This window comes from Mixophyes fleayi, chromosome 1 (genome assembly GCF_038048845.1).
Source record: "Mixophyes fleayi isolate aMixFle1 chromosome 1, aMixFle1.hap1, whole genome shotgun sequence".
Taxonomy (NCBI): Eukaryota; Metazoa; Chordata; class Amphibia; order Anura; family Limnodynastidae; genus Mixophyes; species Mixophyes fleayi.
The window spans coordinates 25,276,128-25,296,727 of NC_134402.1; positions in this window are offsets into that span (position 1 = coordinate 25,276,128).

Sequence of the window (20,600 nt, forward strand, 5' to 3'; positions counted from 1 at the left end):
ATTACATCATTTTAGTACCCAGAGGTCCCCCTGACAGCCGGCAACGCACCGGAGACACCGCTGGATGAAAATAAGTTAAGTGAACATTTGTTATGTATTTTTTTTTAATTAAAATCTTTTTTAACACTTTTGTTTTTCTAAAACCCGGGTCGGGCAGGTGCAGTATGAACCCGCCCGACCCGGGAATCTTGTTATCTATACTGCCCTGTGCCCCTGCAACAACCCAGGATATTGCCGGGTTGGGTTAACAACCCAGGATATTGCCGGGGCGGCAGTATGAAAGTGGTATAACTGACAATATGTCTCTCCTATCAGAAGACAGTGGGGGATGCGGCTGCCATGAGAATGAAAATGTAATAAATAAAATATTATATATATATATATATATATATATATATATATACATAGAGACACACGGGTTATAAAGATGATTTAAATAATGTATTCACAGGAATCTTGGAAATGTAAAATGAAATGATGTTAGAGATACGTCCCTGGCTATCTAGAAGTGGTGCTGTAATGACATATATCTTATATTCTTGGCAACAAAAGGTTTATTTCTAATAGAATACAGAAAAGAAAACCTGCAGGACTGACACCTGGAACAATCTATTACTATCATCATCATCATCATCATTTATTTATATAGCGCCAGCAAATTCCGTAGCGCTTTACAATTGGGAACAAACATTAATAAGACAATACTGGGTAATACATACAGACAGAGAGGTAAGAGAACCCTACTCTCAAGCTTACAATCTATAGGACAATGGGAGTTAGAAACACAAGGACATGTGCTACATCCTATTGCACAATGGACCAGCTAGAACGCAAAGGTAGAAGTACTGAGTGGGCTGTGTGTGTTGCAATGTTGGTCAGAAGGTTGTTGTCTTGCGTTAGCAGTGTAGGAGGATGGTAATAGGGTAATCTAGGGAAATTAAGATGATGGTTGAGGAATATCATAACCTTGTCTGAAGAGGTGGATTTTCAGTGAACGCTTGAAGGTTTGAAGACTAGAGGAAAGTCTTACTGTGCAAGAGAGGGAATTCCACAAAGTGGGTGCAGCCCGGAAAAAATCCTGTAACCGAGAATGGGAGGATGTGATAAGAGTGGAAGAGAGACATAGATCTTATGCAGAATGGAGGTGTCGAGTAGGGAGATATTTAGAGACAAGTGAGGAAATGTATGTCGGTGCAATTTTGTTGACGGCCTTGTATGTTAGTAGAAGAATTTTATATTGGATTGGTTGAAATGCAGGCAACCAATGTAGAGACTGACCGAGTGGTTCAGTAGAGGAAGAACTGTCTGCAAGGAAAATCAATCTATGCAAAATAGATTGAAGGGGTTCAAGTCTGACTTTGGAAAGACCAATAAGGAGGGAATTGCACTAGTTGATGCTGAAGATGATGAGTGCATTAATTAAGGTTTTTGCTGTGTCTTGTGTGAGATATGTGCGTATTCTGGAAATGTTCTTTAGGTGTATGTAACATGATTTAGATATAGAGTTGATGTGGGGAATAAACGACAGTTGTGAGTCAAGGATTACACACAAAGAGGAGAGCTCCATTGCTCCATTACTAATTGTCCTTGCTGAAATAGAAATAATAGAGCTGGCAGTGTTGTTCTTAATCTGCAGTTACATTGTACTGTATTATCAAATTCGATACACAGCAGTACACAGAAGACCGAAGCTTTATTGTGAGAGACACAAATATAGGGAAAGCTGTGATATTCATTTATATTCAGGGTGAGAGATCGGGGTTATTGTATCATTCTGTGTAGAGACAACCATACATTGTAGCATAAAAAATCAGATCAGGATTTATATGAATATATACAGACATTTATCAATAATGATTATGTCTCTTCTAATCCTCGGGATCCTGTGGACAGATTGTGATGACTCAGACTTCAGATTTTATCTCTGTGTCACCAGGAGGAGACATTAACATCTCATGTATCTAGTACTGGTATAGGTGGCTGTTTAAATTGGTACCAACAGAAATCAGATCAACCTTCAAAGCTTCTTATCTATGCTACAAGCAGCCGACACACAGGAGTCCCAGCCCGGTTCAGTGTATCTGGATCTGGAACTGAATATAAGTTTGCAATTAATGGAGTGAGTGCAGAAGATGAGGCAGATTATTACTGTCTACAGTGTAATAGTTGGCCTCTCACACAGTGATACAGAGCTGTACAAAAACCTCCTTCCTCTTTGTAAAGAAACGGGTATGGTGTATGGAACCAGTGTTACAACCGCTTTTCTGATCCAAACCCAGACTGCACTTTTTAGCCATGTTGTTCTCAGGAAGTATCAATGACAAAGCTGTAACATCTCCTTGATAAAGTAGTTCAGGGGTTAAATTTCACCTCCACAGGGAACACTCAGGGGTTGAGTGAATTAAGCTATCATTGTTATTTCTGTTTGCTCCTTATTGTCCACTAGTGAGCTCTACAGCCAGTCAGGAGCCGGACCCAGCAGGTGTCACCTGAGAGAAGACTCCTGGGGAGGTAGTGGAGGGGGCTGGATAGTGTAAGCAGCCCAACAAATCGAGACCTTTTGCAACTCCCCTGGGCAGCAGTTCCTAAAGTGGGATTAGGAGGTGATAAAAGAGACTACCCTGGGAGCTGGACATATGTGTGACAAACATGTGGCCAAGAGGCGATACTCTGCCAGAGATGCACTGTGGAACATATCTGACTGGATTTATTTGAACTGATTTCCTCACTTGTTGGACCTGCTATCGTTATGGGGCTATGCTGTATTTAATCCTGTTCTGCAGAATAAATCATCCTTCCGTTTTTCCTCTAATACCGTGTCTGAGTGATTTGGGAACCATGTATCTTCACACTCTCTCTGTAAGAAATGTGTATCAGACATAGTGATGAATCAGTCTCCTACTAACAATCTCATGTAACTACATAACAGGGTGTGTGGTAAGAGACAGTGAGACGTGGGCACTTTCCCCACTACAGTAAGTGTAAGTAACATATAAATCTTCCAGTGGGTGATGTAGAAAAATTTGAACATATCATGTGTGATGTACACGACCTCTGACTGTTCTCTCTCTCAGGATATTATCATATGTCTCTGGATCAGGTTGGAGACAATCTCCTTCCCATCACATCCAGATCAGGTGTAATATGAGGGGCTGGTTGTCAATCAGTCCTTTAACTACATAATAAAGAGAGCAGCAATTGTGGAAACTATACAATTAAACTGCATAGTGTTAATGTCTATTCTTTCATGCACCTCAAACTCCTTTGTATGTTTATACGTATTACTATTTACTAACATAAAATAATCACTCGGACATATGTTTAACTTTGGCAAAGGTATATATATATATATGGTGTCTGCAAGAGCAAAGCAGTCAACTACAACTAATCATTAAACCAAAAACAGTGGAAGGTTCCACTGGTCCCAGGATATAATCCTTTACTATTTGGCTGATGCTAAATCTGGCGTCAGCGTGACTGCTCCCTTCTGGACTCAACATTGGCATGTATTATTTTATTTTTTATTTAATCCTTTAAAACACTGCAATGTACATGCTGGTGATCATCATCGTCATCATCATCATCACTATCGTCATCACTCTCATCATTGTAATACCCCATGAGATGATGTGCGGTGTAAGGAGGGGAATTTGCTCCTTACCAGGCCAAGGCGATTATTTTCACAGGTTCGATTCTTTGGATTTTTTTAAAATTTGAGAGGTACGGAAGGTTATCCACAAAATAGATAACAACAGTATCTTCCCAGATAGCTTCACTTTATTCAGAAGGAGGCCCCTGATATAAGTTTGGAATATTCACAGATAACGTAACAATTTATTAACAAGATAATGTTATTTTCAAACCATTCACATTTGACAAAAATTCACATTCACAATACAAGTAACACTTTTATTCTACTGGAACTCTGCAACCCCGGACGTTTCTGTCAAAGTAAATTGATAACCCTTGTATAGATAATTGTATAACAGTAACTGATACATTTATCAAAATTGTCTGCACACAGCAATAACATTCGGATTCAATAACACAACACAGTATAGATACGGATTTGTCAGGACAACCATAAGACCCCATTTATATGCAAACTACTGCGTAGTAAATAAAAGCCTAGACATTTATCCCGCAGTATATAGTTCAGTACTTATCTGTAGATTTGGTGCAGGTGAGGAATTGTCCCTACTTTTCAAGTTACCTAGCGCTGTGGCTCATTGCGGGTAAGTAAAACTCTGCAGCTTATGGTGAGTTGAATTTCTACTTTACAACTGGCTCCTGAAATATGATCACACAGACTAGGTGATTTTAAAATTGAACATTTTAATTTTCTGTTTCCTGGGGTTACTTTTTATTTTTAAGTCAATGGGAAACGTGCAATTTAATATTGATATGATCGGAGAGGAGACCTTTTTTTACTGAAGGTGCTACATAATGGGGGTTCTACTGCAATATCTATAATTCCTAAATGCTGACATTGTTCATCCGACTGCATCGAGGTTTTTAAAAGTTTAGTCCTTACTTAGCATGAATTATCTATAGCCGTATCTATGGCTGGATTTCTCCTAAACACATTTCAATGATTTATTTATGGTCAAGTCTATGACTGATTAAATTCACTGATGTTATTTTATACAGATCTGTACTTAATATTATGGAATCCCTGGCTCTTTATGTCTCCGATCACACTCATATATATTTTTTTCTACAGTTAAATAATTGCTGAGTATAAATTACAGCTGGTCAGATTTCCCTGTACTGAAGTCTCTCATGGATACTGGGGACAGTTGTAGCTATATGCAGGTAATGTATGCCCCTACTACTGCACATTAATCCTTGTCACTGGGATTAATCTGCACATTACAGAGTCCATGAATCAGTGATAAACTAAAGCTGTCAGTTGGGAGTGTAAAGAGGGGCTGAAATCTGCGAGGAGATTGTTTTTACAGATCTCTCTGGATGACTTCCGCTGAAGCTCCTTATAAGGGCATCTTTCAGCAGGGAATCCCCTCTTCTCACTCACAGCCGCCTGGTGCAGTCTGTGTCAGAGACTCTGCTGCAGGGGAAGGGAATTCACCTTCTTTCTTCTCAACACTCAGGCCCGGCGCTCCCATTAGGCAAGGTTAGGCACTTGCCTAGGGCGCCGGGCTAGGGGAGAGGCTCTTTTGTCACCACCGCCGCCTCTCTGCTCCGTCTCCTCCCCTCCAGTTACTAGTGTCAGTGAGTGGAGGGGAGGAGACGGAGCAGAGAGGCGGCGGTGGTAAGACAAGGTAAGGAGAGGAGGGAGGAGGGAGGAGGGCGGCGATTTTTGCGGGGGGTGGCGATTTTTGCGGGGGTGGGGGGGGCGCCGCTTTTTTAACAATGCCTAGGGCGCCGTGGACTCTAGCACCGGCCCTGAACACAACTGTTAGAAAACCAAATGCAGATACTATAAATTACTTTCCTATTGGCACAACATACAATATTAAACTCATTAAAGTCAATTTGAAATCCATTGAAACATATTTAACTACATGTGTAAAATTCTCCCATGGAAAGAAAATAATAATAAAAGGAACACACTGTACACGTACAATGGCTATATCCCTGTATATTTTAAAGTAACACAAGTCACTTAATAGTGTATGTGGGCAACGGCATAAGTACCCCACACACAGTCAGTTTCCATAAACAATTACATCAGATAATATAGGTAACTACAGCAAGTTATACAGTGAGATAAATATAGTTATGTGTACACACATATATTTCTATATGTTTTCACATATGTACACCCCGGGGGTACTCAGGGCTTGGTTGGGGTATCACATTTACATTTGAATTGTCGACCTAAAAACACTGTCGGCCATTTGAACTGTTCCCCAGATGTTGTCAACTTTCTGAATGTCAACCATATGAATGTCTAGCCGTCAACCGCTAGACAAAAATTCATAAAAAGAAAACTAATAACCTCTGTACCTGTACAGTATACAATACCATCACAATCCCAATGTGCTATAGCCCAGCTGGTGAGACAGCGTCCCATACATACAATACAGGTGATGCTTTCTTCTTGGTTTGATGAACAGATGGGTTCTATTACTAAAAGTCTGGCAAAAAATATCTCCAAAGCCACAGATATTTCAGCCGTGAATCTTACACCATTGAATTGTTCCTACTGAAATCCAACACAGGTCTGCACTGGAAATTTACGAACTCTCAAGTGCTTATGCTTCCGGGAAATATTATATTATAATGATACTCAAACGAGACAGTTTAATGTTGCACCCTATCTTAGGAATGCCAATCCTAAAGAGTAAACCCCATCCATATAAAGAAAGGGGCACTGCTTACACTGACAATGACTGTATGATTCATAAAAATCAATCTGGATGCTGCGGAGTTTGAATGAAATATTTAATACATATGTGACACAAGTTAACCCGTGCATGATACTCATGCATTCTAGTCAAATCAAGCTATTTAAGGTGTTAAAAAGGTTCTTGTCATGCATTTGGGCCATAGCCCAGGCCTCAACCACCAACCACTCCCCACTGTCACCCCCGGCAACCACCAACCACTCCTAACTGTCACTTCTCCTTCAAGAAATATATATATATATTTTTTTAAATCTTTATAAACACTTTTAACAATTAAGAAATTAAATGAACAAATTAAAAACATCTTAGTATACCAAATTTCAGCCCTTTCTGATTTTTTTTTTCCACACACACCAAGAATTTAGTAGGTCAGTGTATAACTCCGCCCAGCAGGTGGCGCTGCAGCTTGGTTTTATTTTTTCCACACACACACACACACACACACACACACACACACACAGACAGACTAACACATGCCACTAGACATTTATATATTAGATACATGTATGACATATAATTCTGAGCGGCTGAATCGAATAGGAAGTAAACTTTCCGATTCAGCTGTTCAGAATTATACGTCATACATTTATAGAATTCTTGTACCACCACAAAACCACAGTTTTTTTAAACTCTGTATGTAATATTTAAATGAGAAGATTGTTTTAAATGGCACTTTAGATAATGAGATTAGCTGAATGTTACTCCCCAGGTGTGTACACTAATGAGGAAGATGCAGGGAATGTGAGAAACAAAAGAATATCACCACACCAGGGGCCTGATTCATTAAGGATCTTAAATGAAGAGGTATCTTATTTCAGTCTCCTGGACAAAATCATGTTACAATGCAAGGGGTGCACATTCGTATTCTGCTTTGCACATAAGTTAAATACTGACTGTTTTTTCATGTAGCACAAAAATATCAACTTTAAATTTCAGTGTACAAATAAGCTATCAAGTATTTGTGTGCTACATGAAAAAACAGTCAGTATTTAACTTATGTGCAAAACAGAATGCTAATTTGCACCCCTTGCATTGTAACATGGTTTTGTCCAGGAGATTGAAATAAGAAGTTTCTCAAGTTAAGATCCTTAATGAATCAGGCACCAGGTCTTTACATCTCCCATTCATAATTTCATTTTTATAAAAATAATAATCGAGTGGTGCACCCAGAACAAAGAGAAATAGATAAGTTAAGAAAGAAAGGAATATGTACTATATGGGGCACTCTGTGAAATGATTAGTAATAATAAAGTTAATAAAACTCAATATTATATTTAATTTTAATTAAAACAATTCCCAATTAATCCAAAATCAATGCTTGTATCAAAACATTTGAAAATATGGAAAGTGAAAAGGAGCAAATGAGAAAAAAGAACGTTTTAAAATGGTAGATATACCACCAAACCTCGCTATGTGGTGCAATATGATGTCAATTATAATATAATTATATGTCTCTGCATTATAAATAATAAATATATATAAACAACCACCTCCTGTTTATTTGTCTGAATGTATATTGACACAGGGGCAAACGCAGGATTTTTAAGGGGGGGTTTCCAAAAAGTTGATACCGCACATCAAAATAGCATTGATAACACACATTAAAACTAGCAATGATACTCCACATTAAAACTAACACTGATAGCGCACATCAAAATAGCATAACACAAATTAAAAATAACATTGCTAATGTACATGAAAAAAACGAACAAAAAAAATAAATAAAAAACATTTATAACATGACACAAGTTTGGACTATATATATATATACACATATTTACACATATGTATATATATATATATATATACATATACACACATATATATATATATATATATATATATATATCTATATACATATACATATACATATATATATATATATATATATATATACACATGTACATATATATATATATATATATATATATATATACATATACACACATATACATATATATATATATACATATACACACATATATATATATATATATATATATATATATATATATATATATATATATATATATACAAGTTAACCCGTGCATGATACTCATGCATTCTAGTCAAATCAATCTACTTAAGGTGTTAAAAAAGGTTCTTGTCATGCATTTGGGGCTAGGCCAGGTCTCCTCAGGGGAAGAGTGTTACTTCCCGATGCAAGCGCCCTTTTTTAACGTGGTTTTGTCCACATGTCACCACCTCATCATTCTTCTCCATCACCTCATCCTTCATTTTCATCGCCACATCTATCCAGATGTCTATCCAGACACAGGGATCTCTCTCAGCGGTCCTGAGTATCACACTCCTCTCGCTCTGTCACCCCCGGCAACCACCAACCACTCCCCACTGTCACCTCGGGCAACCACCAACCACTCCCAACTGTCTTTTCTCCTTCAAGAAATATATATATATTTTTTTAAAATCTTTATAAACACTTTTAACAATTAACAAATTAAATTTACAAATTAAAAACATCTTAGTATACCAAATTTCAGCCCTTTCTGAGTTATTTTTTCCACACACACTAAGAATTTAGTAGGTCAGTGTATAACTCCGCCCAGCAGGTGGCGCTGCAGCTTGGTTTTATTTTTTCCACACACATCAGATTAATTGTGGCCAGTATCTAAAGCGCTATTATTATTTAATGTTTGCAGGGACACTTGAAATAGCCCTACCGTGCCCCAGGGAAGCCAGCCAGTGATGCTGGGTATTCAAGGGAGGAGCCGCTGTGCTAGCGCATGCGCAGCAGCTCCTTCTCGCCGAACAGGAGATATACAGCAGCCGCGGCGCTGTGACAGAAGCGTCGCAGCGGTGCTGTAAGTGAAAAACTATTTGGCTGCTTTTAAAAGATCCTTTTCCCTGACCGATCCGCGGAGGGGGGGGGGGGGGTGGTTTCTGGAGACTCAGAAACCCCCCCTGTGTGCGCCCCTGTGACAGTATCTGTTATTGCATAAATTGATTACGTATATTGAGTGATAACAATATACCGCATCCCCACTTAGTGTAATTCTCTGAAAAACAGCAACAAATATTCCCTAATAGGGCAATTAAGTCAAAAATTCACACTACTCGGATTCAGATCTCTATAGTTTATTATAATCCACCAAATAATACACTCTTGAGGGCAATAGCAAATATTTTATACAGTTATTGGTAACTAACAGTAAATAGCTTTTATACAGATTGATTCCACTTTCCTATAAGGAGTCTTCACTAAATCACTCAATCTCAGTAAGAATAACTGTATAAAATATTTGCTTATGCTCTCAAGAGTGTATTATTTGGTGGATTGTTTTAATTAAAATTAAATAAAATATTGAGTTTTAATAACTTTATTGGTACTAATGATTTCACAGAGTGCCCCATATAGTACATGTTCCTCTCTTTCTTAACTTTAGTTTTACTAACATCACTATATAGAGGATTAGAAGTGAACTATCAACATCTTTGACAGAGTCATCATTGGATGATGAAACACGGCAGTTTTTCACATTTGTTCAAAGGAACAGGTTTTAGAACCAAGTGTTTGTTTCCTCCGATTTATATCCTGTATTTGTCTTGCACAGACCAAAAGTATCGCACAATACTATTCAGAAGCTGCAAAGCATACAGAACAGAGCTCTAAGGCTCTGATTGGGAGCCTTTTCCACATAAGAGTGGAACTGAAGATTGGGACATATTCTTCAATTCATACCACCCCTGATCGGACATAGAGTGAAACACAAGAAAGGGGAAATTCTCCCTAAACCACCATACCTCTGCTCGGGTGAGACTGTCACTTTTTTACATCTGGTATTTAAACCTTTTCAACTGTGCATTAGCGAGTAGGCAAATCAATCTATTAAGACCTAAGTTTGGACATAGATAATATCTAAGCAGGTAATAGCTAACAGCTCTCATGATTGACACCTATATAGTGACTTGGCCACTCACTTAAGTATCACCTTTTAATTACCTCTACCTAAGATTGTATCTGTGGTGTATTTACGGGTCTGGACTACACTTTTCTCTTTACAAAACAAAATTACAGTTGTTGTCGATGCTTTTCCTTAACACCGCGTATAAATGTGTGCAGGCTTATATCTTCTCTGGTTTTATTACACTTTTCTCTTTATTCACATCTTATATCAAGAGGAAAATTTTGGAGTATTGACATATAACAATTTAGTATTGTTAAAAATGTTACTGTTGTACTATATGAACATTGTGCTTACAAAGGACCTATGAGTTGGCGTCTTATACTGGGTATAGTGGTTTTGGAGATTTTTTTTATTGCATCCACCAGGTACCTGACTTCTCTGTAATTGAATGAAAGACAACCCAAGTTAATAGATTGAAGTAGAACCACACTGGTGTTATGTATCACAGAGCAGTACAGAGATTCAGCAATTACTGTAGTATGGGTCTCATAGGAATAGGGCATCAGGTGTGTTTAGTCCCTTGGAAGAGCTCTACACACTGCCTGCTCATGTGACCAGCAGAGCATTGCACCCATGTCTGAATGACTGGAACAGGATGGACATCTCTTGCTGTAGAACAAATTTTCATATTTTCTTAGGTCAGAATGCAAGATTATTATGGTTACAGAAATAACAAGGTAGTGTACAGAGCACTATGTTGTCTCTTCAATCAATTCCACAGTATTGTAAAGTATCTGCAGAGTAGAGATGCTCGGGCTTGGTTTTCCAAGCACCAAGCCGACTCGAACATAGCCGATCCGAGTACGAGCCGAGCCAGCTCTGTACTTTCATGTGCACTGAAAACGAGGAAAAACGTCATTAACGCTTAGTCGGATCTTGCGACTTTTGGATTCTATAAATACCACCCTACACATAGGGCCGGCGCCATTTCACAGAGAAATACAGAAGGGGGAGCAGGGTTGTTGGCAGTCTCCAGTTTAGTTGGGCAGCGTTGTAGCTAGAACAGAAAGAGGAGGTGTGAAAGTGTTCTACAGAGTTATAGCTCACCCAGAAACAGGAGAGGTGTCAGGGTTCAGTGCTGAAAAAGATATTCTAATAATAGGGCTTTTAGTTTTCTTAAAAGTCTTTATTGACATTCTATTATGCCATAGCTCACCCAGAAACAGGAGAGGTGGCAAGGTTCAGTGCTGAAACTGAAATTCTAATAATAGGGCTGTCAGAGTTCTTAAAAGTCTTCAGCGACATTCTATGGTGCCATAGCTCACCCAGAAACAGGAGAGGTAGCTGGGTTCAGTGCAGAAACAGAAATTCTAATAATAGGGCTGTCGGAGCTATGAGAAGTCATAGCTCTTAAACCTGGGATCATGTACAGTTGACAAAATGTAGTGATCCGATTTCAAGATGTTGATAGCTCTCGGATCCTGATGAAGCATATAAAGCACTTGATCTACAAGTCCTACATAGTTAGCGGAATTGCTTTTGTTTCATTTCCTCCTTCAATTTCTCTAGCTGCTTTTTCAAAAATATAATTTGGGGAATCACTTGACCCAAGCTAACAGTGTCTGCATTCTCTTCACACGTGACTACTTTGTGGCTTCAGCACCTTACACAACAGGGAAGTATTCTCCACTGCGCTGGACTAAAGTACATTCCCCCTCAAAATCTATTCGTCTTGCAGCTGCTGCATTCTTCTACATGCTGTTGCAGAATGGCAAAAATGACCCAAAATATTTTGGGACACAGACAGCATCTCCTGCATGTCACTGTCATTTTTTAAAAAGCTCTGTACCACAGTTGATAGTGTGAGCAAAACAGGGAATGTGATGGAATTTCCCCCACTGTAATGCTCTCACAATACTGGTGGTGTTATCAGAAATCACATATCCTCATTAGAGTCCAAGCAGGATAAGCCATGTTGCAATGAAATCCCATAGTGTTTCAAACAGGTTGTCAGTGGTATGGCTCTTAGTGATACACAGAGTAGCCTGTCTCTGAAAGATTTGGTGTTGTTTATTAGATACTCCTGCTGTTCCTGCTGCTGCAGGCGATTTACCAATCCAGTGGGCCGTCACAGTCATATAGACTTTAGTTTTCCCAGTTCCGTTTGTCCACATATCTGGGGATAAGTGTACAGTGGGTAGAATGGCATTTTGTAGTCCAATAATTTTCTGTAACCTCCTGGTACAGGTAATGAATTGTTGTCTAGTAAAATGCTGTAGAGATGGAATTTGGTAATGGGGACACAGGACCTCAATTAACTGTCTAAAATCAGCTGCATTAATGGTGGATATTGCACGCAGATCTATTACTAGCCATGGCACCTTTGATCCGCTGTGCGGCTGGGTGACAGCTGCCATACTTGCTTCCTATTGCAAAGGATTGTTTAACAGTCAATTGTTATAAACTACTAGTAGTCTTCTTCTTGGTCTGCTTCTGGGTTGAAGATCCACCCCCAACAGCTGGAGCAGCAGCAATGGGTCTAACGCTCAAGGACTCTTCTGAGGAATCCTGGATAATGGAGGAGTCATCTAGCCTTAGCAACTTGGATGCAGGACTAACTCTGATCACTAGTGAGGATATTGATGATGAAGGTGTTATGGGTGTAGATTGCAGGTGTTGGGATCTAGCTGAGAGAAGGGAAGTAGCTGATGCTGAACTGCTTGCTGTTATTTTTTTTGGCATAAGTTTCTGATTTTCCCGACAGCTTTCCATGAACTTGCTTCAAATGGTGTAACTTCTATGAGGTTCCAAGATGGTTAGGTCCCTACCTCTACTGACTGTGGCTTTATAATACTACAAATGGCTAGACAACTGTTTTTGGTCTTATTATTATCATTGGCAAGAACTGCTTCCACTGGTGCATGACATGCCACTGTAGAGTTCATTAACAGCACTGTTAGCTTAGGTGCCTTTAGACCATTGTTAGCTTGTTTTGTGGGGGCCCTAATGAACCAAGCACTTCAGCCACAAAAAATGGCACTATTTATCATTGGAGTGTTTGGTTTGTTAAACTGTACATATCCTTGTCAATAACTTACATAAGATTGGGTAGGAGGGTCCAAGGAAAATTCCATCTTGCACCACTTTTCTTTTCTGCCACTTCTGTGTGGCAATGTTTCCAGATGTGCTATGAACTGTCGTGTGTTTGTGTCATTGCTCTGTCACTTAGCATCAAGTTAGCTCGCTGCAGTCTTTGTCTGAAAGTGGATGAAAATAATATTGAGACCTGTGAGGTGTTCAAAATTGACTGCAAATGACTGGAAATTTGTGTTATTGATGTTAATAATGTAGGAACAAAAACAGAGATTTTAGCATATATTAGCAATTTTACAAAAAAAGATCCAAAGGCAACACGAAAACACGAGAGGGGGTTTTGCCAAATCCAAAACATAAAGTTAAGACAGATCCAAAACAAATTCCAAAAAAAGGGAGTCAGTGAACATTTCTACTGCAGACACTTTCTGCTATGTAAAGTATCTCTAAGTGTCTGTAATCCAATTTTCCAATTAAACAAAATAAACTGTCATCAACTTGAGACTGCTGATCACTTCTATATAAAGGCAACGTCAGTGGTATTCACACAAACACTGGTGCAGAACTTTACCATTTACTGAGCTCTTATCTAGAGTACTGTAAATGTATGCACTCCAAACACTTCTACATGGGTAGGAAAGCTTGTGTGCCCATTGTCCAGACCACTAAGCTGAATGCCCAGGTGTGAAAAGAGAACCAGCAAAAGTGCATGGAAAAGGTAGAACATACAATCCTTCCTATACCAGATGCTGACACAGATCCCGAGTCAGCTCAGGACATTGCCAGGACTACAACTGATGGAGCGCTCCGCTGGAACCGGTAACTTGTATTACTCCACAAATGGTTACAAACAGGCCCGGCGCTCCCATTAGGCAACCTTAGGCAGTTGCCTAGGGCGCCGGGACCTGCAGGGCGCCGCTGACTAGGTTTTCTAATCCAGTCAGCGGTTCAGCGGCTCGGGAGCCGCTGTTTTTCAATTTCCGCGGCGCATCTCACTCTCACACATGATCACTGTGATCATGTGATAGTCTGTCCGGCGGCGCCTCTGAATTATCACACTGTCTGTCTGTCACTGACAGACAGTGTGAATAAAGTTCTTCCCGACGCCCCCTCCCCTCCTCTCCCCTCCCAGCATGCATTGCGAGGAGCAGCTAGAGGAAGAAAAGATAAATAAAATCGAATTATTTTTTTATTTAGTGTGTTCGGGGGCGGGGGGCACAGCAGCAAAATTTTGCCTAGGGTGCCGTAAACCCTAGCACCGGCCCTGGTTACAAACCATCTGATGTTGGAAGGTATGACTTTACTGACTGGTGATGTAACTATGTGACTTGCCTTTCACTGGGTTTAGTCTCTATGCAAGTACCTGTGGTCCCGATTTAACACTTATACCATGTTATTGTCTTGTGGAAGTGCTGGCAGAGTGTTTATTTATCTAGTGATTATATTCAATACATATTTTTCTATACTGATTTTGTACAATAAATAATTGTTTTATTCTTAGCATTTTCTGACTGTAAGTGTCATTATAAATTTGTGGAGGGCGACAGTGACTGCCATCAAATACTGCAAATGTTTTGCTAGGTGGATTTATTTTGAGCTACTGTACATAATGATGGGCCTAATTTCCAGCAGACTTCATCAATATACTGTACCTGTATGTTTGTAAGTGTGCTGTAACTTTATGATAACTGTAACAAAGGGAGGCATTTAGCTGGCAATATGCAGAGAAAGCTTGCAAGTAGAGTAACAAGTTTGTGCAACAGTGTACCTAGTTTAAAGATAAACAGGTTGAAGACATATGTATGACAAATAATAGTTTAATTTTTTATTTAACTTACATGGTTTTCTCACAGCAGACTGACAGGGTGTGCCTGAAGTCAGAGCAAACAGAGCAGCTGATGAGAGCTCACATTAATGGGAAGGTGGGAGTGTCACCTGCTCATCAACCTAGGGCTGTAGGAGGAGTGTCAGGAAAATAAAAATAAAAACCTAGATATAATGTAATACACAGCAGTGATACACAGCAGCGCCTACTTTTTTCACTGTTTAGTGTGACCAAGGCTGGAAAAGCTGGCTCGATGTTAGAGAGCTTGCCTGTGTTTAGCTAGTGATTAGGGTTACAATAAACTGAGGGGTATCTTTATGGTGTCAAGTAAAAAGCAAGAAGTTGTTTCTGTGTGTTTTACTAAAAGTGTGCTCTTGCCACATAGCATTCTTTTACATACATATAATAAATAAGAGAGAAACACATACAACGACCATGGCCTAATTTCCAGTAGACAGCATCAAGATACTGTACCTGTATGTTCTAAGTATACTCATCATCATTTATTTATATTGCGCCACTGATTCCGCAGCGCTGTACAGAGAACTCATTCACATCAGTCCCTGCCCTATTGGAGCTTGTAGTCTAAATTCCCTAACATACACACACACACACACACACACACAGAGACTAGGGTCAATTTTTGATAGCAGCTAATTAACCTACCAGTATGTTTTTGGCGTGTGGGTGGAAACCGGAGCACCCGGAAGAAACCCACGCAAATAATGGGGAGAACATACAAACTCCACACAGATAAGGCCATAGTCCGGAATTGAACTCATGACCCCAGTGCTGTGAGGCAGAAGTGCTAACCACTAAGCCACCGTGCTGCTTTATGATGATAACATTCTTTTAAATACATATAATAAATAAATAAATAAATAAATAAATAATTATTTATTTAAACAAACCGTGCCACCCTCCACCCCCTCCAACACTCAAACAGTTCATCCTAACAACCTTGATGTGGTGATGGCTCGGGGAACAAGAGGCTGCACATGAAGGTCCCTGTGTAGTATACTAGAGGAATATGTACATAACACACCATCCCTTATCATAGCCTTGGCTGGATAACCTCACTGTGCAGTAATCTGTAATGTGGGTCTCTAAAGTGTTACATAAAGTGTCAGACATGAAGATGTAGAATGTGGGTGTTACATTATATGTGCATAGGAGAAACATTATTATTGTACATGAATAAATGTGTTGTGACACTGTAATATTTCTATATCACATAAATGATCCCTACTCTATATAACTAACTTGTATATATTATATAATCACTACAATTAATGTACAATATATAGGTAATTAAAATGTGTTGTTTTCAAATTATGGAGCTAGTAACACAACTTAAGATAATATTAAATGTCAGACTATAGCATGATAAAAGACAAGAGTGTGTAGTAATCAAGAATCAGAAAGGTCATCAGAAACTTGTGTTAAGAATATAACTATTACAGAAATAAGAAAACTACATATATACATATCAGGTTCACATCTGCTGTACGGACATATACCTTTCCATCTAATAGTCATAGGGCTAGATTTACTAAGCTGCGGGTTTGAAAAAGTGGGGATGTTGCCTATAGCAACCAATCAGATTCTAGCTGTCATTTTGTAGAAGGTACTAAATAAATGAAAGCTAGAATCTGATAGGTTGCCATAGGCAACATCCCCACTTTTTCAAACCCGCAGCTTAGTAAATCTAGCCCATAGACTAAGTTTAAATGTAGAGAACAATGCCTGATGTTCCTAAAACAGCCTCTAGATGTCGCTTTTTTACCACTGATGTTATGCTTTCATGTTAAAATAGGTAAAATGTATAGAAAATATATAGGGTAAAAGAGACATATAACTAGTAATTTTATATAACAAAAACTGCACATAAACAGTTTGTATTATTATTGCTTGATAAGTTATGAAACATTAAAATAAGTTGTTATTAAAATAAATCACTATAAAAACAACTAGGTATTTCACATATGTGAAATAAATGTGTTGAATCGAGCCTCTACCATATTTAGTCATATATAATTCTAGTTTTCAGTGCTTATTTTTGGGGAATTCAGTGTTTATTATTCCAGGGAGCCGTTGTAGGGATTTGCAAACTGGTGCAGCAGATATGGAGCGGTGGGAGAGAATGATAAGTTTTGCAGCAACATTTAGGATGGATTAAAATGTGGACATATGGTTGTAATGAATGCCAGATAGCAGGAGGTTGCAATAGTCAAGACGGGAGATGATGAGAGAATGGATAAGAGTTATGGTATCATGTTGAGTAAGAAAAGGGCGTATTCTGCCAATATTTTTAAGGTGGAATCAACAGGAATGGCAGAGAGTGTGGATGTGAGGAATAAAGCAGAGGGCGGAGTCAAGTGTGACACCAAGGCAGCGGGCTTGGGAGACTGAAGAAAATGTTCTAAGATAATAAGCTCTGTTTTGGACATGTTGAGCTTTAGGTAGCATTGGGACATCCATGTGGAGATAGCAGAAAGACAGTTGGTTACATGAGATAGTACAGAAGGAGGGAGGTCAAGGGTAGAGATATAGACTTGGGTGTCATCAGCGTAGAGGTGGTATTGGAGGCTGTATAAGCTAATTAGTGCCCCAAGAGAAGAGGTGTACAATGAAAAAAGTAAATGGCCAAAACAGAGCCTTGTGGGACCCCAACAGATAGTGGTAGTGGAGGGGAGGATGTGCCAGAGGTAGAAACGCTATAGGTAGGAAGTTCAATAGGTAGGAAGTGAACCAGCAAAGGACTGTGTCACAAAGGTCAATGGAGTGAAGGGTGTGTTGGAGAAGAGGGTTATCAAGTTTTATACACCTTTTTATTGAAGAATGTGATTTTTTATTGTGTAATAAAATGTTGTACTGTATTCCATATTGCCCTGGATAGTTACTTACTTATCACTCAGATAAATCATCGAGGGAGATTCACTACTCTGGAATCATTTTTCAGCGCTGTTTTATTTTTTATTTATTTGATATCCTCTGTTTTGGGATGTGACACCATCCTTGTACAGCTGCGTTATCTGATTCCACTGAGTGTTTTCTAATTTTTAAATGAAACTTTCTTATTTGTGTCATACACCAGGCTGCTTTGGGAAAGTTTTTTGCCAAGATCAAATATGGCAGATTTAACATGCTGTAAAGATAGACATGTAAGACGAGATCAATTTTTATCTATGCTTGACTTGACTAATTCTATGGAGTCAGAATCTGTGTATCATAAGGTAGACACAGATATGAATAAAGAATTCTTAAGATTAGAAACTTTATTGAAAAGTGAAATATGACATTGGTGGGATTCCGTGTTCCTTCAGAAATATATTGACCTTAAAACAATACCTAGAGGTCTTAGAATTATTAAGAAATCTTCTCTATAGGATAATTCAGACTTGACAGCTGAATGGGAAGAGACTCTAGATAGATGTTCTCTAGATCTGATGCGTATCTTGATTAGATATAGAGAGACTAAAGTGAAAAAAATAATAGAAGAAATAGAAGAAACTCGTGATAATTTGATTCAGTTTAAAGGAAACTCAGATTTCTCTGCTAGAGATGGAAGAATTAATAAACAGGTAGAAACCTATGAGAGAGAGATAGTAGAAAATAAGAAGCGAAAGCTATCGAGAGATCTTGCAGACTATAAAAACGATAGGATTAAGACCTATAATAATAAAAGAACGAGAACCTACCAGAAAGAACCAGGATCCATGGAGATCCACAGAAATAGGACATTTGAAACTGATAATCACGATAATCACTCCAGATCAAACTATAAAGATTGGAGAAGAGACAGAAATAAAAACAAAAATAATCACTTTGAGACTAATAATCAATATAACCCTTCTAGATCCAATTTTAGGGGTGAGAGTAGAGATAGAAAGAGGAACTTCTATCCAGATAAGAATAAGGCAGAATCTGCAAGAGGTTTTGAGAAATCCTCTCCATCTAGAGATGAACAGAGGCCAAGAAGAAAAGATAGCTACCAACAGTTAGGAGCTAGACCTAAATATCAAGAAAATACATCGAACAGGCATTTTTTAGAGAGGGAGGACCCATGGGGGACTTATGCACAGCGAAATCGCTACGAAACACTGACATACAGAACCCCAAAAAGGTCAAGAGATCGAGAGGAAACAGAGGAAGAAAGAGATCCCAAGAGACACCAACCAGCCAAACGAGCATAAAAGGAATTTTTAACCTCTCTAGTAAACTTCTAGATAGAGGTCAAATAAGTCTTCTGTCAAGGGGTCTGAAGTTTGCACCTAGTACAGACCCCAACTTATTTGACCTGTTTACAGAGCTCAATAAATACACTAGGGCTCTCTGTAGACAACGGTTCTTTGCATCCAAAAATATTACACAAAATGGGAAAGAAGGTCATCCAGTTATATTAGATACTGGGGATTCTGAAGGTCTAACCATCCTAGAAAATTTATGGGAAGAAAACAATGTAGAAGAAACCGACAATATACCCCTGTTTGACATTAATAGTCAGCTAGATCAATCTAAGAAAAAGAAATTTAGAAAACAAATCAGAATTCTACCCCACCCATCAGAAAAGTTTATCTATTCAGGTTTTCTATCAAAATACCTTAAAAGATTTCAAGATATTATGTAATAATGGTACCCAAGATAGAAACAAACCAATAGGGAGGAAAAATCTATCTAAATTAGAGAGAAAGGCCCTAAGAACTTTACAAAATGATACTTCGTTGATTATAAAACAGGCTGATAAGGGGGGTGGAGTTGTTATACTGGATAAGTCTGATTATATTAAGGAGGCCATGCGCCAACTAAAGAATTCTATGTTCTATTGTGTACTAAAAGGTGATCCCACTGGTTCTTATCAAGAACAGCTAAGATCCCTTTTGGATAATGCACTGATTGATAAGATAATTTCAAGAGACGAATTTGATTTTTTGTTTCATAAGTATCCTGTTATTCCCATTTTTTATTATTTACCGAAAATACATAAGTCCCTTACTCAACCCCCCGGAAGACCGATCATTTCCGGAATAGGTTCCCTTACATCTAACCTTTCCTGTTATGTTGATCATCATCTTCAGAAATATGTTACTGTATTAAAATCATATATTAGGGATACTATGCATATTCTTGAATTAATAAGACACATAAAATGGAAACCAGGTCTGGCATTTCTAACCTTAGATGTGCAGGCCCTTTATACACATATTCCCCATGACAAAGGGTTAAAAGTTATTAAAGAGGTCTTAAGAGGAGATCAGGGCATCTCAACAGAGTGCAGTGATTTTCTTCTGGATGCCATAGAATTTATATTGACCCATAATTATTTTTCATTTGATTCGGTTTTATATTTACAGACCTTGGAGACGGCCATGGGCACCAGGTTTGCCCCGAGCTATGCCAATCTTTACATGGGGGCATTTGAAGAATGTCACCTGTGGGGTGGCC